Source organism: Panicum virgatum, chromosome 4K (assembly GCF_016808335.1).
Source record: "Panicum virgatum strain AP13 chromosome 4K, P.virgatum_v5, whole genome shotgun sequence".
Classification (NCBI taxonomy): Eukaryota; Viridiplantae; Streptophyta; class Magnoliopsida; order Poales; family Poaceae; genus Panicum; species Panicum virgatum.
The window spans coordinates 30,125,094-30,150,459 of record NC_053139.1 but is presented as its reverse complement, the minus strand read 5'-3'; the positions used below and the strand labels follow the sequence as shown (position 1 = coordinate 30,150,459).

Here is a 25,366-nt window from a genome sequence, read left to right as displayed (position 1 = left end):
ATGGACAATATTGTCTCCATCAACAAGACACCATGGTAAGTGCTCTCAATGTCCTGCTTTTGACATTAAACAAAGCCCTGCCGGGAGGTCGCCCGAGGACCACCAGTTTTGTGCTCATACTTATCTCCCTTTTGAACGATGCTCAATCATGTTGCATGCTCCCTTTATCTTTTCTTGTATGCTCTAATATGGATGTGTGTCCGGAAACACATTCATAGGCCTTTTAAACCAAGCATGGTGTTTGTGTTTAAATATCTTCTTCGGTCAAACTGACATGGTGTCAAGTTTGATTGATGAACATCAAAGATAAAATAATACCTTTATAGATATTGGTTGCATATGTGGACTAACCCCTGCAGAAAAATCAAATCCAATTGGGTGAGTCAGTGAGCTGAATTCAAATGGAAGGTAAGCCAAGGTTTTGGATTAATATTGCACAACATACTCATGCTGATGCAACCTAGATTTAGCCTTGCTTGAGTAAGTATCATGGTGAGATTAAATTTTAGTTTCAATAAATTTTAGGAGCTCCCTGGATCTTAAAACCGGTAGAGCCATTAGTTTGTTTCCATATTTTTGTTTTTGAATAAGCACCAAGTACAAGAACAAGTGTGGGGGGGGGGGGATTGTTGACGCTCACTAACGATCATTTCCAGGCGTCAACTTGATCAGAAAATCATGAGAGTTTGCATTTCTTACACGCATCTTTATCCAATTAAGTTTCTAAACCACACTTCACCTTTTAGAAATGCAAGTTGCATTTTAGAGCTAATATGTAGGTTACAAGCACACTTTGGCCCGACATAAAATTACAAAACTTATCAGAGCACCGATTCAGGCTCAGATGGACCAAAAGTGATGCAAGAACCCAATTCAGACAAGCCATGACAGGCCAAACCCAACATGGCCCAGACAAGGAGGCCCAGGACAGCCTGCCAGAAGAAGTTGGGGGCGTTTGGCGGCCTGGCCAGGCCTGCCGACCTACCAGGTCGGCCGACCTGGCTCGTGGGCCCCACCACCTCATCCAGGACACGTGTCGCCTCCTCATAGGTCCCCAAGGTCGGTTGCTAGGGCCTCACCCCGTGGCTCCCTGCTATAAATAAAAGGGGGGGTAGAGATTATGACACACACACACACCACACTTCCTCTCCTCTCTTGCAGTTCTTGCATAGTCTTTAGGCTTAGTGGAGTTTAGGAGAAGTTTAGGAGTCTTCGAGTTGCCGGATCTGCTCGAGAGTCTGGTATGGGTTCATCTCTAGCTCTCTCTTGTAATATTCGATTGTTTGTAATAGAATTAGACTATGGTTACCAATATCTGCTTTAAGTATGTTCTGAGTTATAGGATATATGCTTCTTGATATGGTTGCGTTATTGTTCAATGCTTGCATTGTATGATCGCCCTGTGCTGGAGATGGTTAGTATTTCATGCTTAGAACTGTATCAACTGCTCCAGTATTCGTATGTTTGCTCTAGTGTGATGTCTGTCCATCCGAAGGGTGGGGGCTCCGCGCGGGACAGTAGAGTGTCCCTTACTATTGTAGACATAGTGTCTAGATTAGCTAAGAGTTGCTGGATGTCAACTATACCCACGGTTTGTAGAGGTAGCTGGCAGGTGGTGACAGCCCTGCCGAGCCCGAGTAATCCTCCACGTTCGGTATGGGGGTAGGAGGTATATAAAGTCACTGGTGTGTACGGGCTCCTCCTGTTGCTTCGATAGCGATCTCTCTGTTGTGTAGTTTAATCTCTGACGATCTAACCAATGAGGTAGTATAGATATAGCTAGCCTAGCACAGTTGACTCAAGCTCTGACTTCTACCTTGCTCCCGGCCTAGAGCATCTTTTATCTTTTCTTTTATTTATCCAAGAGGGTAGTTTGTGTGTGTGTCACACTACCTCCTACCATGTTATATCTTACCCCTGTTTGTGCATGAGAATATCCAATCTAGATAAAGTTCATCAACTAGTCTATATCTCTTCACTCACCGCCTTCCCTGCGGAAATATAAATGACACCCCGGTATACTCCCGGGTAAAATGCTACAGCGGTATTTCGTGCACTTGCGGATTTATTTGTGGTTCATGAAATACCTACCACCCCAATTGGCGTCTGTGGGCGTCATCGCTATTACCCGGTGGTAACATTGGTAGGCGCCAACAAGCATTTTTGGCGCCATTGCCGGGGAAGGCACAGATTGAAATATATAGACAAAGTTATGAACAAAATTGAAATTGTTATTCGCTTGCTAAACAGGCTAACTTGGCTTTGTTTTCTTGTCTTTGTTGATATGAAAACAGGGTAGTGTATGACCGATTTCGACTTGCCGCAAAACTTTCATTCCGATCCAGATGCACTTTTGAGGAGGACGTGAGCTCGTCTCATATCACCTCGGAGACCACTCTCGGCAGCCGAACCAGTCATCGCATTGTTGTCAGCTCCTAGAGCTATGGCCCAGATGACACTCCATGATTACTCTGCTCCGTCTGCTAACTAGGTCCCTACCGGGCCCGAGGTTAACACCGGAGGAGAGAATTTCGAGATCAAGACGGGTCTCATTACGATGGTGCAGGCCAGCCCTTTCTGTGGCAAGGCCAATGAGGATGCCAGCGCTCATCTCCAGCTGTTCCTAGAGCTCTGCAGTACTTTTGTTATCAAGGGTGTATCGCAAGATGTAATCCGGCTCCGTCTGTTTCCATTCTCTCTCTTGGGGAGAGCGAAGCAGTGGTTTTATGCTAACAAGTCTGCAGTGGACACTTGGGACAAATGTGCCAAGGCGTTCCTCTCGAAGTTCTTCCCAATGGGCAAAACCAATGCTCTTCGTGGACAGATTTTGAACTTCTAGCAGGCATCAAATGAGTCAATTCTTGAAGCTTGGGAGAGACTTCAGGAGTACATTCTAGCGTGTCCGCACCATGGAATGGACAATTGGCTTATTCTACAGAACTTCTACAACGGGTTGACACAGTCATCCTGTGATCATGTGGATGCCGCTGCGGGTGGAGCTTTCTTCTCGCTGACCATTGAAAGAGCTACATCATTGATTGAGAAGATGGTTTCCAACCAAGGTTGGAGTGATGATCGCCTCCAACCGTGCTAGCGAGGTATGCACTCCATCAAGGAGGCCGACATGCTCACTATGAAGATTGATATCCTCCTCAAGAAATTTGAGGATTATTCCCAAGATAAGGCTCAAATGCAAACACTTCAAGCCTTGGAAACTCGCATGACGTGCAAGGTCTGTGAGAACGTTGGACATTCGGGTGACAACTGCCTAGAAACCCAAGAGGAAGCTCTATTCCTCAATGGCAATAATGGTTTTCGTCCACAAGGAGGTTAGGGGTGGAATCAACCACGCCCATACTATCAAGGAGGTAATGGGAATTCAAATTCTTTCAACCCTAACCAACCTACCTTGAGAGATCTTGTCTACGGCCAAACGAAGATCAATGAGTCCCTTCAAAACAAGTTGGCCGCTATAGAAAAATCTATGGAGACCATCCATACCAAGATGGACGGATTCTCCACTACTATGAAGAATCAGCTGAGTTTCAACCAGACGCTAGAAACTCAATTGGCTCAATTAGCTGCTGCTACACCTGCAGCTGAATTAGGGAAGATTCCGGGGCAACCCGAATCAACTCTAGAAAGCGTCAATGTCATCAATGCTATGTGGAAAGAGCCACTTAGCAGGACACCCTTCAGCTATGCAGAGAAGCTCACACGCCCAAGAAGAGGTGCGTGGGCCGAGTTAGCAGCCACAATAAGAGAAGATCCCGGAACCCCAGTGATCAGCTGCTCAATCTTTGATTGTGAATTTTATCACGCCCTTTGTGACCGTGGGGCCAGCGTCAACATCATGCCCAAGGTAATATTCAAAAGGTTAGGCTATCCGTCAATTTCCCCTACCACTATGTGTGTGTTCAGCTGGAGGATTCCATGATAAGATATCCAGAAGGAGTTGTGGAAAGGTTAATGGTAAAAGTCAAGAATACCTACATATTGGTGGACTTCGTAGTCCTCGAAATGGAAGGAGATCTTGGGATTCCGCTCATACTTGGGCGACCATTCCTCAAGGATACAAATGCCAGAATTGATATAGGGACAGGAAGAATCAGCCTCCGTATCATGGAAAAGACCATGAAATTCAAGTTTCAAAATAAGAGGGAGGTATTCCTAATTCATGAGGATAGTGAGAAATAGGGGTTATGGGCAGAATCCGGTTGGAATGATCAAGATTATCACTCCTCTTCTAAGCCAGCTTGGGAGGACTGGGAGATTCATACTCCACCAACCGAGCCAGTGGAAGATGACCAGAAGATCCCTGATTTCATCACCAATATAGTATGGGAAGATCTGGAAATCGTCTATCCCACATCTGAGGATCCCATTCCTGCGCCGTCTACTCCATCAAAGAAGACCAAGAAGGTATGGCGCAAGAAGAACAAGACATCATCGACCGCTACTACTTCTCCAGGTATGGCGCAAGAGAAAGCCAGTACCTCAAGGAGTAAGCTACATCCATCCATCCACTCATACACCTGCACGCTTTGATCGAGATTGCATGACTTGTTTCTCCATGGATCCTCTTTTTGACTTTACAATATATGGAATGCAAGTATGCCCTGTTCTTATCTCACCTTGAGCTCCACAAAGACTTTGTAGTAGTAGGAAAGAGCGGAGGCAGACACTGCCCTGGTAAGGAAAAACAAGTTGAGTGCCTCGAAAGAGTTATCCTAGGAAATTTGCCATGTTTTCAAAAATCTTTCAAACTCTAGATGGATTGCAGATCTATGAGAAAGTAAGTACTACTCTATGCACTGTTCTAACTCTCAACAGCCCAAGACAAGGAGACAGCTAAAAAGCCCCATGAAGGATGTAAGGTAATTGTGCAAAGGTATGATATCCAACTTATTTAAGTTTATAGATGAATCTCTTTGCTTCAGACTATGACATGACAGGTAAGGTATGAGTCAAAGTGATTTTCTGATCAACAACCTGATTTGTCCTACTTTGCTCGGGACGAGCAAAGGACAGCTTGGGGGATCTTGTTGACGCTCACTAATGATCATTTCCAGGCGTCAACTTGATCAGAAAATCATGAGAGTTTGCATTTCTTACATGCATCTTTATCCAATAAAGTCCCTAAACCACACTTCACCTTTTAGAAAATGCAAGTTGTGTTTTAGAGCTAATATGCAGGTTACAAGCACACTTTGGCCCTACATAAAAATACAGAAATTATCAAAGCGCCGATTCAGGCTCAGATAGACCAAAAGTGATGCAAGAACCCAATTCAGACAAGCCAAGACAGGCCAAACTCAACATGGACTAGACAAGGAGGCCCAGGGCAGCCTGCCAGAAGAAGTTGGAGGCGGTTGGCGGCCCGGGCAGGCCGACCGACATACCAGGTCGGCCGACCTGGCCCGTGGGCCCCACCGCCTCATCCAGGACACGTGGCGCCTCCTCATAGGTCCCCTAGGTCGATTGCAAGGGTCTCACCCCGTGGCTCCCTGCTATAAATACAAGGTTGGTTGAGATTATGACACACACACTGTAACACCCTAATTTAATTTTCCTATTTAATAATAAATTTAATTGCTTTATTTAATTTTCTAGGATTTAATTTGCTTAGCCTTGCATTTATAATTTATTTTCGCTTCATAAAGTAATTAAAATTTATCTTAGGTTCAACATGTTTGTGCATTCATGCTGGTGCATAATTTTATTGATTGAGTGTGGTTTGATTTCAAATTCAAATTTGAATTCGAATGGTTTGAATTTGTTTGAAAAAGAAGAAAGGAAAAGAAAAGAAGAAAACCCAAACCTTTCTTAAACTAGCCCAGCAGCCCGAAGCGGCCCAGCCTTTCCCCTCCTTTCCTCAACCCCGTGCCCGGCCCAAACGCGCGGCCCAACTCCTGCTTCCCCCGCCTCCGTGCTCAGCCCAGCAGCTCAGCGCACGCGCGCAGCGCCCCTCCCAACCGCTCGGCCCCACCTGGCAGCTGCGGTGTTGCTTCCGCTGCGGACGCGCACACCCGTTCCCCACTCCCTGGCCCACCTTCCAGCCATCTAGCGCGGCGCATTCCTTCCCCCGCTCGCTTGGGCCCGCACGTCAGCGACCGACCCCGAGCCCGTGCTTCTCGCTCGCCCGCGTCCCCGTCTCCGCCGCTGACAGCTTGGCCCAAATGGCAGTTTCTTCTCCCCCACAGCGCAACGTCCGCGCCATCGCCCGAGATCCCCGGCCACGATCCCCGGCGAACCTTCCTTTCCGTTTCCCCGCCCCGTGATCCTCGGCCCTACCTTTAAACTCTGTCCCGAGGCCTCTACGCCCGCACCGTGCCCTCCAGCGCAGCCCAGAGCCGAGCACAGCCGCGCTGCGCCTTACTCCGCCACGCCGTGCCTCTACGCCGCCATGGACACGCCACTCCCCTGCCTCCTAGCCTCGGCCAACCACCGCAGTAGCTCCGCCATGGCCCCAGAAAACTCCCTGCGGCCCCTGCATCGGCCCTAGGCCATTGCCTCGCCGGAATCGTGCCCGAGCTCCAACTCCGGAACCCCACGAGGCCTCCAGTGGAGATCCAGAGACCGGAGGAGCACGCCACCGCACAGACCGCAAGCTTCGTTCGTCGCCGCCGCCGGTTCATGCCGCCGACCACCCTGCGTGCCGTTCCAGTCTGATCCGAGCCCTCGACGTTGATCCATTTGAGGAGCCCCAGTACCAATACCCGGAGCAGCCACCACCTTCTGAGCAGTTTGAGCAGCAGGAACCGTTTGAGGAAGGCAAGTATAACATGAACACCACCTATCACTTTTAAATACATTTCCTAGCCACTTTATATCCTTTTTAATACTGTATGCCTATAAGGATTTCCTAGCCACTTTATATCCTTTTTATATATCCCTTGGGTTGCATTTTTGGTTAGTTGTGCTAGGTGCCACGTTATAACACACTTGGTTCTTTTTAATTAATTTGATTAATGGTATATGCAACTTAATTCTGGGAGTGGCCCGTTTGAGTGGCTCACATCTCGTTAAAATTGGTTTTTCTAGAAACTTGGTTTAGGGGGGTTCGCACTGTGTTATGTGCTGGCTACTCTCCATAAGGACCGTACGTCATTAGAGCGACAACCTGGGACAACCGCGCAACCACAAGACTGGAATGGGACGGTCTTGGCTTACTAATTAGGTCATTTTGGTTCGGGAGTAACTTACCGACGGGGCAGGAGGGGTGGTGAGCTTCAATGGTCCCTGCGCTACGAGGCTTGGTCTGCGTACCCCCTCGAGGTGGGCCCCATCATTGCGGAGCCTGAATCCTTAGCGGTTACACCTTACCAACGTGATCCTTTGTAACGGCCTCATAGTGAGTTTGCTAGTCATCTCACCTAAGGAAGTGTGATGAACAACTAGCGTAGCTCACGACTTGTGGGTAAAGATGTGCAACCTCTGCAGAGTGTAAAACTGGTATACTAGCCGTGCTCATGGTCATTAGCGGCCCAGATCCTCCTTTTGATTAGTGGGGTTATCTTCCTTTGGTTAGGAGGGTTTCCCCGGGTGGCTTGGTTTGGTTTGGTTCTCAGTAGTATCATAATTAATTTTGATTAATTACTATGTAACTGGGTTTTATGGTAAATCATCAACTTGTAGTAATTAGCTTTAATAAAATTTTGCCAAGACTTAAAAGCTAATGCAGTTGAGTCCGCCAACCTTAGAGCCTCATAGTTTGTGTTATACTTGTTGAGTACAAGTTGTGTACTCACTCTTGCCTACTCTACTCTTTTTCCTCTTGGGGATACCCTACTGCTGCTCAGTTCCTGCCGACGCGAGGGAGTTCACACGGAGCTACCAGGAGTACGAGGACTTCTAGGCGTTCGTCTCCCAGTCGACGTCCCTGTGGTGCCCAGCTTCCGAGAGGCTTCGTATATGTTTTACGCTTCCGCATACTCTGTATCAGACATTTGTCATTAATGTAATAAATAACATTCGTACTCGCTTTATTATATCTTTTTACGTGATATGTGCTATGATATACTGTTCATTCTGTTGTATATACGTGTGACTTGATCCTGGCACATATATGATTGCTCGGTTTATGTCCTTTTATAAACCGGTTGTTACAGAGTGGTATCAGAGCTATATCGACTGTAGGACGAAAGCCTAGATAGAACTGGTTGAGTTTTAAGTCTTCTTCTCTCTCAGCCTTGTCTGCTGAAACTATTTTGCTATTATACTCCTTGAATTCTAAGATTCTTACTCGTCTTGCCTTGATCTTTCTCTATAGAATAGTTTCCGTAGATGTTGGCCTGAAGTAAGTCGACTGACCATCATGGGTATAAGCTAGATCACCCCTTTATAATAATGCGATAGAACATTCTGCGACGCGTTGTGGTTAGTCGAGTCGTATGTTAAACTCGGCTAAGTTGTGAAATTTGTATGCTTGTTATTATGCTACATGTTTTGATTTGGATTTTTGAATGATTGCATAGTTTAGTAGTTAAATTTGTTTAATGAAAATCAGTTTTAAGTTAAAGTTAATTAATTAATAAAAAGAGTTAGATCGTTGGGGGGTAAAACCATCCACTCTATCCTCTCTATCTTATCATGCCTTGGGTTTCTCCTGTCTTGTTGAAAAGAAGGATAGTGCGAAGAGGATGTGAAATTCCAAGATTCACCGACGAGGACGTCGGTTTCTGTATGGGGGTAGGGATGTGACACCCCGGCCTACAGAATGCAAGGGAGAATTTGAGGATTGCTCAGACGAGGTAGAAGAGTTATGCAGATCTGAGTTGAAGAAGTGCTTGAGAGTGCTAGAAGAACAAGCACCGTTGAAAAAGATTGGATGTGCGAGAAGATCTGACTTATACCAAGCATCCAGTGAAGATTTTGGAGACGTCTGAGAGAGTTACTCGGGACAAGAAGATCAAGACGTGCAAAATGCAATGGAGTGACCACACCGAGAAGTTGAGCTGACGAAGACCTATCCTGATCCCTTTTTCTAGCCAGCCCAGAATCTCGGGACGAGATTCCTGTAAGGGGGTAGGATTTGTAACACCCTAATTTAATTTTCCTATTTAATAATAAATTTAATTGGTTTATTTAATTTTCTAGGATTTAATTTGCTTAGCCTTGCATTTATAATTTATTTTCGCTTCATAAAGTAATTAAAATTTATCTTAGGTTCAACTTGTTTGTGCATTCATGCTGGTGCATAATTTTATTGATTGAGTGTGGTTTGAATTCAGATTCAAATTTGAATTCGAATGGTTTGAATTTGTTTGAAAAAGAAGAAAGGAAAAGAAAAGAAGAAAACCCAAACCATCTCAAACTAGCCCAGCAGCCCGAAGCGGCCCAGCCTTTCCCCTCCTTTCCTCAACCCCGTGCCCGGCCCAAACGCGCGGCCCAACTCCTGCTTCCCCCGCCTCCGTGCTCAGCCTAGCAGCTCAGCGCACACGCGCAGCGCCCCTCCCGACCGCTCGACCCCACCTGGCAGCCACGGTGTTGCTTCCGCTGCGGACGCGCACACCCATTCCCCACTCCCTGTCCCACCTGCCAGCCATCTAGTGCGGCGCGTTCCTTCCCCCGCTCGCCTGGGCCCTCACGTCTGCGACCGACCCCGAGCCTGTGCTTTTCGCTCGCCCGCGTCCCCGTCTTCGCCGCTGACAGCCTGGCCCACCTGGCAGTTTCTTCTCCCCCACAGCGCAACGTCCGCGCCATCGCCCGAGATCCCCGGCCACGATCCCCGGTGAACCTTCCTTTCCGTTGCCCCGCGCCGTGATCCTCGGCCCTAGCTTTAAACTCTATCCCAAGGCCTGTACGCCCGCACCGTGCCCTCCAGCGCAGCCCAGAGCCGAGCACAGCCGCGCTGCGCCTTACTCCGCCACGTCGTGCCTCTGTGCCGCCATGGACACGCCGCTCCCCTGCCTCCTAGCCCCGGCCAACCACCGCAGTAGCTCCACCATGGCCCTAGAAAACTCCCTGCGGCCCCTGCATCGGCCCTAGGCCATTGCCTCGCCGAAATCGTGCCCGAGCTCCAACTTCGGAAACCCACGAGGCCTCCAGTGGAGATCCGGAGACCGGAGGAGCACGCCACCGCCCGGACCGCAAGCTCCGTTCCTCGCCGCCGCCGGTTCACGCCGCCGACCACCCTGCGTGCCGTTCCAGTCTGATCCGAGCCCTCGACGTTGATCCATCTGAGGAGCCCCAGTACCAGTACCCGGAGCAGCCACCACCTTCTGAGCAGTTTGAGCAGCAGGAACAGTTTGAGGAAGGCAAGTTGTAGCGAAAATGGCCTCTCATGCCATATTTCAATATAATGTTTTGGCGATTGATGACATACACGACACTTGGACTAATATGATTGTTAAGATGACCATTCTCAGGCTTTTAGGTTCAAGTGATGACAAAAAGAAGATAGGCGTAGCTAGGCCCGAAGGGCCGCCCCTATGGGGGTTCCGCTACCCAGTTAGCGGACGGGGGTCAAGGGGGAGCCGCCCCTCGCGGGTCTCAGGGCAGCGCCCTGAAAGCTCTTCGATTCAGGAGCACGGAAGAACCGACGCCAGGGCATCGGAGCATCCGGTGGTAGTCGGAAGAACCGACGCCATGATACTTTGGTGCAGAAGGGAATCGAAGCCAAGTCAGCCTATAGGCATCGGTTGAACCGACGGTCCAAAATAGGGCATCGGCGCAATGGCCGTCCTTTGTACCAGAGACGATGTCAAGTGCCCAGAAGAAGTTTCTTCAGCACCGGTTCAACCGACGGTGCATCGGTGCATACCACCGGTGTAATGACGTCAGCGTCCAGGAGAAGATTCTTTCAGCACCGGTTGAACCAGTGAGGCATCGGTGCATTGCATCGGTTCAACCGGTGGTCTCTGCGTCAGCTGTCAGGACTTCAACGGCTACTTCATGTTGTGAGTGACCGGATGAACCGACGCTACCACACCCAGAGGCATCGGTTCTTCCGGTGATACGCAGATTTACAGCTGACCGTTGGAGCAACGGCTACAAGACTTGGTGGCCTATATATACGCCTCACCCCGTCCATTTGAAGTGTGCTGGAGTTGCTGAACATTCTACTACACTTGAAGAACATCTCCAACCACCTTAGAGCTTCATTATACATCATATAGGCTTAAGCACACTTGTGAGAGTGCTTAATGCTTGTAATAGGGATTAGTTCTTGTGAGAGCTCCCTTGAGAGAAGCCTTGCTGCGGCAAGCAACTTGTGATCCGTCGTGTGACCCTCCGTCTTGGTGTGGAGTGGCAACGACACTTTGTGCGGGGGAAGAGGAGGCCCCTTCCTTGGTGGAGAAGCTCCGTAGTGGATTTCGGCCGGGTGACCGAGAGAGACGGTGGCGGTGCACGAGACTCGGTGTCTTGTGGGCACTTGCCTTTGCTTGCCGGCATCGCCATTGGTGGCGTAGTGCAAGACGGTGATCGGAAGAGCCTCGGTGTCCCGTGGACGTAGGCGTTTATGCCGAACCACGTTACATGACCGTGTCTACTCGGGAGTTTGCATCCCTCTTGCACTTACCTCTTTACTTACCATATTACGTTTCCGCACTTACTCTTTGTTGTGTGCCTTTAGTTTCCTAGTTAGTTTGATTAGGATTGGCTATAGGTTGCAAGTTTTTAGGGGTAAGTAGAGAGTTGCATAGATAAACCTTAGTTATAACTAGCATGTATAGGACGTGTTAGGTTTATCTTATGCAAGTAGTTTGAGCCCTAGGTTAAAAAGCGTTTAGCGACCCTATTCACCCCCTCCCCCTCTAGGGTCGGACACCCCGGTGATCCTTACACAAGTATAACATGAACACCACCTATCACTTTTAAATACATTTCATACTGCATTTTAATACTGTATGCCTATAAGGATTTCCTAGCCACTTTATATCCTTTTTATATATCCCTTGGGTTGCATTTTTGGTTAGTTGTGCTAGGTGCCACGTTATAACACACTTGGTTCTTTTTAATTAATTTGATTAATGGTATATGCAACTTAATTCTGGGAGTGGCCCGTTTGAGTGGCTCACGTCTCGTTAAAATTGGTTTTTCTAGAAACTTGGTTTAGGGGGGCTCGCACTGTGTTATGTGCTGGCTACTCTCCATAAGGACCGTACGTCATTAGAGCGACAACCTGGGACAACCGCGCAACCACAAGACTGGAATGGGACGGTCTTGACTTACTAATTAGGTCATTTTGGTTTGGGAGTAACTTACCGACGGGGCAGGAGGGGTGGTGAGCTTCAATGGTCCCTGCGCTACGAGGCTTCGTCTGCGTACCCCCTCGAGGTGGGCCCCATCGTTGCGGAGACTGAATCCTTAGCGGTTACACCTTACCAACGTGATCCTTTGTAACGGCCTCGTAGTGAGTTTGCTAGTCATCTCACCTAAGGAAGTGTGATGAACAACTAGCGTAGCTCACGACTTGTGGGTAAAGATGTGCAACCTCTGCAGAGTGTAAAATTGGTATACTAGCCGTGCTCACGGTCATGAGCGGCCCAGATCCTCCTTTTGATTAGTGGGGTTATCTTCCTTGGGTTAGGAGGGTTTCCCCGGGTGGCTTGGTTTGGTTTGGTTCTCAGTAGTATCATAATTAATTCTGATTAATTACTATGTAACTGGGTTTTATGGTAAATCATCAACTTGTAGTAATTAGCTTTAATAAAATTTTGCCAAGACTTAAAAGCTAATGCAGTTGAGTCAGCCAACCTTAGAGCCTCATAGTTTGTGTTATACTTGTTGAGTACAAGTTGTGTACTCACTCTTGCCTACTCTACTCTTTTTCCTCTTGGGGATACCCTACTGCTGCTCAGTTCCTGCCGACGCGAGGGAGTTCACCCGGAGCTACCAGGAGTACGAGGACTTCTAGGCGTTCGTCTCCCAGTCGACGTCCCTGTGGTGCCCAGCTTCCGAGAGGCTTCGTATATGTTTTACGCTTCCGCATACTCTGTATCAGACATTTGTCATTAATGTAATAAATAACATTCGTACTCGCTTTATTATATCTTTTTACGTGATATGTGCAGTGATATACTGTTCATTCTGTTGTATATACGTGTGACTTGATCTTGGCATGTATATGATTGCTCGGTTTATGTCCTTTTATAAACCGGGTGTTACAAAGTGGTATCAGAGCTATATCGACTGTAGGATGAAAGCCTAGATAGAACTGGTCGAGTTTTAAGTCTTCTTCTCTCTCAGCCTTGTCTGCTGAAACTATTTTGCTATTATACTCCTTGAATTCTAAGATTCTTACTCGTCTTGCCTTGATCTTTCTCTATAGAATAGTTTCCGTAGATGTTGGCCTGAAGTAAGTCGACTGACCATCATGGGTATAAGCTAGATGACCCCTTTATAATAATGCGATAGAACGTTCTGCGACGCGTTGTGGTTAGTCGAGTCGTATGTTAAACTCGGCTAAGTTGTGAAATTTGTATGCTTGTTATTATGCTACATGTTTTGATTTAGACTTTTGAATGATTGCATAGTTTAGTAGTTAAATTTTTTTAATGAAAATCAGTTTTAAGTTAAAGTTAATTAATTAATAAAAAGAGTTAGATCGTTGGGGGTAAAACCATCCACTCTATCCTCTCTATCTTATCATGCCTTGGATTTCTCCTTGGGGGGTAGAGATTATGACACACACACACACACACACACACACCACACTTCCTCTCCTCTCTTGCACTTCTTGCATAGTCTTTAGGCTTAGTGGAGTTTAGGAGAAGTTTAGGAGTCTTCGAGTCGCCGGATCTGCTCGAGAGTCCGGTATGGGTTCATCTCTAGCTCTCTGTTGTAATATTCGGTAGTTTGTAATAGAATTAGACTATGGTTACCGATATCTGCTTGAAATATATTCTGAGTTATCAGATATATGCTTCTTTGTATGGTTATGTTATTGTTCAATGCTTGCATTGTATGATCGCCCAGTGCTGGAGATGGTTAGTATTTCGTGCTTAGAACTCTATCAACTACTCCAGTATTCGTATGTTAGCTCTAGTGTGATGTCTGTCCATCCGGAGGGTGGGGGCTCCGTGCGGGACACAAGAGTATCCCTTACTAGTGTAGACATGGTGTCTAGATTAGCTAAGAGTTGCTGGATGTCAACTATACCCACGGTTTGTAGAGGTAGCCGGCAGGTGGTGACAGCCTTGTCCGAGCCCGAGTAATCCTCCACGTTCGGTATAGGGGGTAGGAGGTACATAAAGTCGCAGGGGTGTACGAGTTACTCCCGTTGCTTCGATAGCGGTCTCCCTGTTGTGTATTTTAATCTCTGACGATCTAACCAATGAGATAGTATAGATATAGCAAGCCTAGCACAGTTGACTCGAGCTCTGACTTCTACCTTGCTCACGGCCTAGAGCGTCTTTTATCTTTTCTTTTATTTATCCAAGAGGTTAGTTTGTGTGTGTGTCACACTACCTCCTACCATGTTATATCTTACCCCTGTTTATGCAAGAGAATATCCAATCTAGATAAAGTTCATCGCTGTTTCCCGGTGGTGACGTTAGTAGGCGCCAACAGGGATCTCTCAGAACTTTCAAGCATATACACTCGAGATCTCCCACAACACGTGCACAACACCGAACGAACCGGAATGCAAAAGGCCAAGATGAATCAGAGCTAGCATTGGTTGGCAGAAACCCAAGTTTGGCCGACTAACACTATCTCCACTCATCTTCATCGCTGTGGTTTATGCACTCTAAGCCTCACTCTCCCCAACCTATGAGTTTAAATGAAAGCCATGCTTAATCATTAAAGGAGATGGCATGCACAAGAAGCATGACCCAAAAAAAATTTGGACACATGATAGTCCAAGAAAAAAAAAGAATATATATAGTGATATAGCCATGTCCTCATGTTATCCAAATAAAGGAGAGAGAGATCCATAAAAGGAGTATTCCATTTTCATCATCCACCTTCCACATATGTGCACAATTTTGATCAACTTTTTGATTTGTCGTCTCCATGGATCCATTGTTTGATTTTGCGATAAATGTGACACAAGTGCATGCTTCCATTTCTCCTACCATGAGCCCCACATAAGCCATCTTTAGAAGTAGGATGAAAATAAGCAATGCCTTGGTGAGGATATTTACACAATGAGTGACATGAGAGATCCCATGGAGAAGTAAAGCTATGGTTGGTCTTTGCAAAAATATTTTCAAAACCCCAGTCATATGGCAGGAAAGTGGAGGAGACTGAAGTCAATGCCGTTCCACTCTTCAACTTCCCAAATATTTATGGTAGACACATCAAAATTCACAGGCAAAGGTAAGGCCTAGAATAATTCGTATGCAGGTGTCATATCATATGAAGTCGGGTCCGCCTTAGTTCTAGCCTTTACTCGAGGACGAGCAAAGAACTAAGTGTGGGAGATCTTGTTGACGCTCGCTAATGACTCATTTCAAGCGTCATCTGGAGCCTGAAATTATGAGAATAAAGTCTTATACCTGCCTATGTTATCCAGAAAGAGCCAATTCCACGTTTCCTCTTAGAAATATTATTATATTGGAATTCATGCAGAAATGCAGGTCAAACAGGCCCCAAGGGTCAAGATACAAACCCGAGCATCAGAGCAAGCTATCAGCTCTTGCATCAGCGTATGGAAGACGAGCGTCAACACTAGTGGTAGGAGTTATTGCTAACAAATTCCACAAAGTGTTGGTGTACATTTATGTGCAGGTTGCTTATGCTTGAAAATGAGAAGGGAAGGCAGCCCAAAAGCAAGATGACAAGTCATGGATCCGAGGCAACAACTTCTCGACGAATCAGACGCATTCACGAGGATCTACGGGCCCACCAGAGCTACCAAACAGACTTAAGACAAGCCCAAACCAATATACATGACATGAGGGCCTACCTAGCAACCTTTAGACCAAGAACCGGTGTGGCAGTCTAGGTTTTATGGTCTAAAAACACCCCTTTAAAATAAAGCTTTTGTGTTTTAAAAGTTAAACCATGATTTCTATAGCAAGGGTATTTTGGTAATTTTGGAAAAATGCAAAGTCCTTTTTACAAAATAGTTTTGCAAAAGACAAATTTTCAAATTTTGTGAGGGTTTGAAATGCATATTTTATTTTTCACTTTTACCCTCATAAAAAGTGGTTTTTATACTTAAAACTACCCTTGCAAATTTAAAAACTTAAGTTATGTTTATTTGCAAATAAAAGTTTTGACGGATTTCTAAATATTTCAAATCCTTTGATCTAGTGAATTTTTGCACAACATGAAAGTTGTAGATCTTAAAAAGTTACACAACTTTCATGTTGAACACTTTTTTATCTGAGCCCTAGATCAACGGGAAATTTTGTTTTTCAGTTAACCCCCTAAACTTTTCCATAATTGCAAAACCAGCCCTGCCCTCATCTTCCTCCTCCCTTCTCTGCTCGAAACAGGGGCGCCGCCGCCTGTCACCGTTTGCCCCGGCGCCGGTTTCCCCGTCGACCAGCAGGCCGCCAGCTGCACAGCACGCCTCCACGTGTTGCATAGGAAGACCCTGCCGCCACTTCTCTAGCTCTGCTGGCTTGCCACGCACGCGCCACACTGCCGCGCCATGCTACGCCACTGGCCCGCCCCCTGGAAACGCTGCCCCACCGAAGGAATCTGCCCCCAGCCTCGACGAAGCTCATCTCCTCCTCCTCTCCCCTATCCCCTCCCTTTGCATGCTATATATAGCCCCGGCCAGGCCCTTTACCGGTGTTATCCACCGCCATGGCCACCTTTGGCGCCGCCGCTCACCGGCGCACGTGGACCCGCCCCTTTCCCCTTGCAATGCCCCAAATCAAGTACCCCAGAAGCTTGCCCTCCTACCCTTAAATCTCCCAAGCCCGACCATCCCCTCCCTATCTCCCAGGCACGCAGCCATCATGGCATACCCTCGCCGCCGGCCGCTGCTCACTGTCGCGCCGCCACCCCAGACCCTCCCAACCCCAACCAAGCCCCTCTACAGGTTCGAGCTGACCCCATCTTTACTTCCCATAAGCTTCCCCTAGCTCTAATGGCCTAGGCTCGCCGGGATTTGGCCGGAACAGGACCTCCACGGCCAGCCATGGCCGAAGGACCTGATTGCTTTACTTTAAATCTTCCTAGGGTCCTTTCTATAAAATAGTCAGAACCCTTTTCTTTTAAAACTTGTGAATTTTGAAAAATCCTAGAAATTAGTAGAAAAATCAGAAAAATACCAAATTAATTTTGTTGTGTTCCTCTCAACTAGCTCTATAACTTTGGTTACTAAAGTTTGTATGAAACTTTATATTATGTGCTCTTTTTAACCATAGCTTTGTTATGCCTGATTTTTGAAACCTAGCATCCTTTTGCCATGTATAGTCTTGTGTGAAATTTGTAATCCAAATGCTTGACTTTCGCTTGTTATTTCATGTGTTTTGGTTATTTCTAGCATATGCACATGTTTTATTTTGTTAAAGCATGTTTTTTTAATTTCTTAAAGTCATCTTTTTACCATGAGCTCTACTAATTACAAGTAGCTTATTTTAATTTTTGGGAGAATTTTTGCATTGTTGAGCTTAAATTTTTGATTTATTCTTTAGTCCTAGGGTTATTTCATAAATTCTAATTTAAATTGTACCGGCAAGCCTAGTAACTGATCGGCCCGGCAAATGGACATACCTTCCACTATCTCTTAGAGATAGGAAAGAAAATAAAATGAAAGATAAGTTATGTTGCTCAACACAAAAACAACCACGACTGCAGAGAGGGTCAGGCTCGCTGTAGTCGGGGAGAGTGGCTCTGTCCATGAACCGGAATGAGAAGCAAACGGTTGCTTGAGAGTGACTCGTCAGTGCCCCAAGCGTGTGTGCTAGGTTTATCCTTGCAAGGTGGAAATTCGATTCAGAATCGTCCGTTTCTCGCGGAAATTGAGACTGCTTGATCCCTTTGCCACATAGAGTAAGAAGTGGAACATTGATGATTCAAAATATGGTTGAATGCAAATATATCTTCTACCATGGTTGTGTATATAGGTGCTTATTTAGACCGGTTAATTCAACTAGAATCTGAAAGCTAAAACTTGAAAGTAAGGACCTACTCTTTGTTGCTTTTCAGCAAAAGAAACCCAGAGCCTTCACAAGCTTTGCATGTCTAGTTAAAGGGCTGTTATATACCCTTAGTCGGGTAAGCCTTGCTGAGTATTAGTATACTCAGTCTTGCTTTTGACTTTATTTTTAGGTAATCTTGGGAATACTTGGTGAGATTGACTTCATGTACGGGCTTCATCATGATGTCATATATCATCGCTAAATGTCGTTTTCATTTAAGCTGTTTATAAACTCTGAAGAACTTATCTACTTTCAAATTTCTGAGGTACCCTGTTTGAATCCTCGAACTCAGTGTATAATAACATTTACTATTGAAGTTTGTATTGTAATCTCTGGACTCACCTTTGAGTGAGGTATGTTGTTTCGATCCGAAATACAGTGGTGTTATCGGGATTTTACCCGACAGACTATCAGATTTCTCTGTACGAAGTGTGAGTTAATCATTTCATCTTTAATGACGATGGTTAACAAACTTAAATCGGATTCATTTTGGCGGTTCTGCCACAACCGGGCCAAACGGGCGCAGCCCATGGCCGGCCGACCACCATGGTCGGCCGACCATGTGGTGGCGGCCTATGGGCCCCACTGACTCTCAGTGACACATGGCGTCACGTGGTTGGCTACCTATGGCGGTTTGGCTCCATTCCCGGAGTGGCTCCCTCCTATAAATACAAGGGGAGGGGCTCCAAATGAAGACACTACACACACCACACATCACTCACCTCCAAGTGAAGAGTTTCTCTAGCTTGTGTTTAGTGTAGGATTGAGGGTAGAGGTGCTCAGGAGGGGTGCTGGTAATGGCGCTCTTCTCCAATTTGTACCTCTACAAGAGAGTGAGGGAGAGTCGGGGGATGTGCCGGGCTTGTCGGCGCTCTTCTCCGCTTGTACCTTGACAGATGCTTATTCGGTTGTAAGTGTTCGAGACTTTCTTATTTAGAATTAGAGTTTAGATTGCAAGTTATCATCTCTGCCTTATATTAGATGAGTGTATGCTTAGAGTAGCATTTGACTTTAGAGTTGGGCTCCGAATAGAAAAGAACAACTCTGATCGCCTCTAGAGTTAGTAGGGAATAGCGTAGACGTGGTGTCTAGACTGGACTATACCACTCAGTTGTCTGATAGTCTCACGGTTTGTAGAGATAGCCGGCAGGTGGTGACAGCCCTGTTTGAGCCCTAGTAATCCTCCACGTTCGGATATTGGATAGAGCACGTATTATTGGAGCTATCGGCTTGTATAAGCCGGTCGAAACCAGTAGCTCGAAGTATAACGGCGACTTGATCTCTTCTTCTAAATATAGATTCTAGATCTTAGAAAGTCCTCTCTTTCCTATTCTCCTACACCTGTGTGTGTGTGTGTCCTTAGACAGCCTGAACCCGTAGATAGTGTACTCACGTTTCCCAGTGGATACGATACCCTGGAATACTCTTGGGTGAAAGCTACAGCGGTATCCGTGCGCTTGCGGATTTTATTCGTGACGTTACAAAGTACCAACAGGGTCTTCTTCCGCTCGTGGAGGTGGTAGAGGTGGCCCTTCTTGGTAGGGTAATTTTGCAGGCACTTGGCTGCTAAAAAAAGGGCGAGGTATGCTCGTGTGGATTGCTTCAATATACGGTTCGGCCCTTGGCGGTGGATTTTATAATCAGGGTGGAGTAGTGGGGTAGTTGTACTCCGTATCCCTTATCGGGATCAGTTTGGATACTCATCTGGGCCTCTCGTTTGTTGGTGGTGTTTTGTTTCCCAATTTGGAGTAGGGAATGCAGATCTTTCACAAGATCTGTTAGGGTTTGAGAATTGTTAATCTCTTGAATGCTGGTGGCTGAGTTTTTTTAGTCCCTAGGGATTATATGTTGGTTCTAGATGAGGTAGACCCATCTCTGCACGGGGAGCCATATCATCCCATCCTTGGAAAGTTTCCTTTATAGGAGGAAATTCGCTTAGGTCATCGAGTTGTGGGGTAGCTTCTTGGAGCGCTTGGTGATTTTGGGAATTTAAACTGAAAATTTTCCTACATCTCCATTGCTTTTGCTTGTAACCAGAGTTTGTCTATTTTGTGTGGGTTGCATAAACCCTGCATAAATAGATCAACGTCATCGGTCCAGTCGTCGAGATCATCAAACTCATCTGGAGGATCCAGACTTTTTATGTAGTCGATAAATTCTCGATCGTTGACCGGGTCGAGAAATTCAGGGTTGATTTAGATGTGATCATTGTTAGGCAGGTGGTCGAGCCTACTCATGAACTCATCGAAATCTTGGTTAAATTTCACCTCAGCAGAATCATACTCCTTGGCATTGAGGGTGTCCTCATATAACTTGATGCAATCTAACAACGTATTATCAATTCGATCTAGATGAGTAAAAATATCATCTGACTGATAACTACATGATTTTTTTATTGTGGAACTTTTGACACATGGGACGCCACATTCATCTAGAGTACTTTGTGCGAGGTTAACACAATTAGCAAGCTTATTGGTCACACGATCGATTCAATCGAGTAGATCAGAGTTGTCTACTCAGGTTTGAGCAGTTGATTCTGGATCGGTCCAGTATCTTTTGATTAGATCAAAATTTTCCTCCTCCTCGGTATTTTCAGGAGGGTTTTGCATAGCCATCGAGTTCGTCGAGAGATCGTCGGAGATCGGCCTCACGGTGGGCGCCAGCTATCGGTGTTTTACCATCATGTTTACCTAGGGATACCCTTAGGTAGATGGATGATCGTGGGAAGATGCCAAGATCAAGAACACGATGGTGCAAGCAACATGAGGGTTTAGACATGTCCGGGCAAGCATAATACCCTACGTCCGGTTGGTTGGTTTATATTGCCTTGAATGTAGGTGGGTGCGTATGCGCTAGGTTATGGAGCGTTTTACCCCCGAAGGGGTCCTTACCCGCCCTTATATAGGCCGGGGAAGCAAGGTTACAAGGAAGCCCTACATCGGTATGAGCCTAAGAGTTTGCACTGAGTACTACTCATGTGGTTTCTTTCTATACCTACTAGTTTTAAATCTATGGGTATGAGACATGCCCCATCCCATAATTGGTACTGAACGCCACATCAGGTATCCTGTGGCCCCGAGTCTAATAGGTAACTCTCACCGGTGCTGTCGTGAGGTCCTTAATATGGAGAACATCCTTGATGCATGCGCCTGTGAGAGTCTGCGTCCATATGTTCTACTATCAAGGCGTCCGGCCATGAGGCTCTGTCAGGTCGGCGGGTGGAGGAGGCCCGGTGATCCGTCTATTTTGAACAAGGGGCCAGGCCGTATAAAATCACCTACGGGAAAATTGATAGGAATGACATCTAAGGGATGAAGTTTAAAATCGATGGCACTGAAGTGAATGCTAAATATTGAATGTCATAAAAGAAATTTTCACTAAAATCCTTGGGCAAACCTAGTCCATACCAACAATGAGTAGTATTGGAATATTCACCAATGCCATCTATTTGATTGTTTGGCAGTTGGTATCTACCCACTACTATCTAAAACCCCAAATAACATAGCGGGAAATTTGGGTTCGTCTATTTTATAATTACCACAAATGATGACATTGATATATAATACATGCTTTTTTGCTGAATGCTCCTTGTACCATGAAATTTTTTGCCCTTTTCAATAGTATCTCAAAATTGGCATTCTGTTTTTTCTACCATTCTTGAAAACCAGCCTAAAACCTGGAGTATTTATGAATTCCACCATAATGTATTTCTACTTTTCTAGTAATCTCAATCAACTAAGGCCGTTCATAAATATTTTTAGGCAGTCCATGAATATTGCGTCACTAGCATACTTCCTTTTAGGCAGCTTTCATGAATTTCATCTTATTCGCATACATCATATTAGGTAGTATATAAACGTCTCCTTAAAATATAATAGACCATCACATTAAAGACAATCTTTGCTCACTTCTTCCTATCTGAGTGGTTATGCATGCATGTGTATATATAGGTGGGTTACTATATAGACATTTGCCCCATGAACCCCTATTGAGAAATATATCAAAATATAGTTTACATTTAGATTTCATGTTGTCAAGGATGGTGATGGTGGGCATTATGCCACTATTGGTTTGCACGCTCGCCGCTTTGACATCGGAAGCCTCCAACTTGTGGTGAACAGGTGACGTTGGTTTTGTTAATGAAGCATATGGCAACAACTTCTTGCACAAGCATCAACAGCATGAATTTACTAGTTATCGATCAAGGCTTGCATCATTCAACAGGGCATCAGATCAGGTCGATGATGGAAAAAGGAAAGTGCCCACCGGGCCAAACTGTGATCATAATAGGTACTCAACGTCCCCCAGTCCATCAAATTCAATAGACCCTTCACAGCACAATATTCTTGCACCACCTCCGTGTGGAGATGACAATAATAAAAGGACACCTCCTAGCCTGTCTAACATGTATTGAACGAGCAAAAATATGCTCGCTCATGCATGCATGGAAACATGTACGATGTGATGTAAGATGGAAGCATGTGTCTGCAAGAATTGGGTATTTGCTGAATGTGGAAAAATAAATCTTCCATCCAACAAGAGAGTATCTCCATGTTCTATTGAAGAGATGCATTCATACCAGCGTTGGAATTGTTCTTGTCACTCTATGATTGTACGATCAAATTAACCATCTCATCAGCTGGAGTATGAGACTGTTGTTGTACCATTGTACGAGATGTTATTTCGTCCCTATAACTTGTACCCTTGTATCAGTTGCTATTTCTATATAACTCACTACATTCATTTTTTTATACAAATGTAAGGGGTTATAGAGTCAGCTTAAGATTACATGTCAATACTTTAGGTGACATGCACAAACAACGCAACTATATTTGTTGTTTTATATTTTTAGAATTCTTTTTCCCAAGACATTATAAATTTACAATCGGTCAATACATAATTTCTAGATTTTCTTAAAAAATTAATGATTGTACCATTTCTATAAAAAGTTTAGTTATAATAGTTTTGCATTTTTATGATTATACTTATGTGTCCTCTTTTCCGACCAATTGTTATTAGTGTCCCTCAGTTTCAATTTTCAAATAAAAGCAAAACATAGAAAAGACAGCTATAGTTTAATTCAATTTGTACCCTAGAAATACGTGATTTCCATTGCTAGTTTGGTATCGGGCATTTTATTGCTAAGAACAGAATGAGAATGAGGAAGAAGAGAGAAGGTGAAGAGAAGAAAACTGATGGGAATGCGAGGATGACCGATCTTCCATCAGGAGGATAACTATCAATTTGTCCACAACCCGACACAAGTGATGATCCAGCTTCCGATCAACAAGATCCAAACCCACAATTGAAGCATCATGTTATCTCTTGGTTATCAACTGTCCACTGCCTAATTGACCTCACCAAGAAGGCTAATCCTTGCCCACTAATGGAAGAAAACAAACAATAACGAGAAAGAACGCAACAAAAGATTGGCGAGGAATGATTAAGCTCACAAAGTCGGGTATCAGAAACTGATGACAATGAACTTTTAAAGATAGATTTAATCTATAAGCAAAACCCAAACCTAACTGAGGAGATAGATAATGAATATAAAGGTTTAGGGTCATCCACAAAACCTAAACTCATTCCTAATGGACACCAGCATGATACACGGACTAACAGCCCAAAAGACGGCGGCACATCACCCTGACAGATTCTAGATGTCCAATTGCCTTGATAATTCCCTGTTGACACAGAACTGATAATTATGTGGGACTGGTGGCATTGGAAAACTTATCTCCTTAGCTTTCCGTACGTATGTAGAACTTCGAATTTGGATTCTGTATGCGATTTGGACATTATTTTTAAGGTGGCCTAGTTAGAGCATCTCCGAAAGTGCCTAAAAATAGCTCCCAAAAAATTATTTTAGAAATAAATAGAAAAAATTATACCCCAACAGTTGGCTAAATGAGTGCCCAATATATCCGCACTTCCAAAACGGAGGCTATTTTGGCTCAGATATTCGCCACCTCTCTGCACTCCCAATCCACCGCCGCGCATTTTTTTTTCCTGGATTCTCCGGCTTGCTTCCGTGTTGGCCTTCTCTGCTCGCGTCATTTTCCCGTCGGCGCCGGCACAGCAGAGCGCCAGAGCCGCTCTTCGGCTGGCCGCAACTTGGTGGGCTCTGGTGCTGGTTCCCATCCATCGAGGACGGACGTGCATGCCACCAAGAGAAGAAGCGGCGCGCGCTACCAAGCTCCACATGAAAGAAGAGCAGAAGACGACATCGTCCTTTTTTCTGCAGTTCACGGTATTGGTCGCGTTCATTTGATGGCAGTAGTGTTTGATGGAGACAGTGTTTACTATGGCGCAGCAAGAAATCCACGATCCAAGCCTGGGCCCATGGATGAGGTGGCGGGATTTAAAACTTTTTGGCACTAATTGTGAAAATTGTTGGAGAGGAGGCCTGCTTTTAGCTTCCAATATTTGTGGTATAACGTACCATGAAAACTGTTGGCATTAATTAATGCCCGTTATCTTTAATATTTGTGGTAACGGGCCACGGAATATCCGTTATCCATCACAGATTCCGAACCCAAAATTTTATTTCAATCTTATTAACTTCCCTCTCGCGTCTGCCCCTCCTCAGCCCTAATCAGCCTTCGCTATTCCCGCCCGTCACCACCACCGCCGCCCCCGCCCCAGCCCGCAACCACTCCTCCTCCTCCTCCGCCCCCTCCCTGGCCCCGCCCTCCACCGCAGCCTGCTCTCCCGCCCCGGCCCAGCGGAGGCTTCGAGGGCGGCTGGGCAGCTCCCGCTGGGACCGCCAGCCGAACCTCTTGGCGGGCTCCGAGCCCCCCCTCCCCTCCGCCGACGCCCTGGCCGAGGGCGCCCCCTTCGAGGACCAACAGAACACAGGCGTCATCAACTTCGACGCCAATGAGGACATCCCCGTTGAGACCTCGGGTCGCGACGTGCCCATGCCCATCGCCACCTTTGCCGAGATCGACCTCAGCGCCGTGCTCAACAACAACATCCGCCACTACAGGTACATGCGCCCCACCCCCCGTGCAGCGCCACACGATCCCGATCTCGCTCGCCTGCCAGGACCTCATGGCCTGCACGCAGAACGGGTCCGGGAAGACCGCCGCCTCCTGCTTCCCCATCATCAGCAGCATCATGAGGGGCCCGCCCGCGGGGCGGCCGGCATGGGGATGAGGACGGCCTACTCTTCCGCGCACATCCTGTCGCCCACCAGGGAGCTCTCCATGCAGGTCACCATCTCCTTCTTGTGTTGGTGGTGTAGGAAGGGCTAGCTAGTTTTCCCTAAATTGCTACTATAGGACTCCAAACAAACGGTTTCGCTAAAATAGGAC

The 25,366-nt window shown here is 46.0% G+C and overlaps 1 non-coding gene and 1 pseudogene across 1 annotated transcript; one reads left to right on the top strand and one right to left on the bottom strand.

The window, feature by feature from the left end:
* Positions 1-25,366, top strand: LOC120702108 (annotated as a pseudogene).
* On the bottom strand, positions 2,810-2,916 carry LOC120705276. The gene has a single exon (XR_005687865.1). It is a non-coding gene; the product is annotated as a small nucleolar RNA R71 (small nucleolar RNA).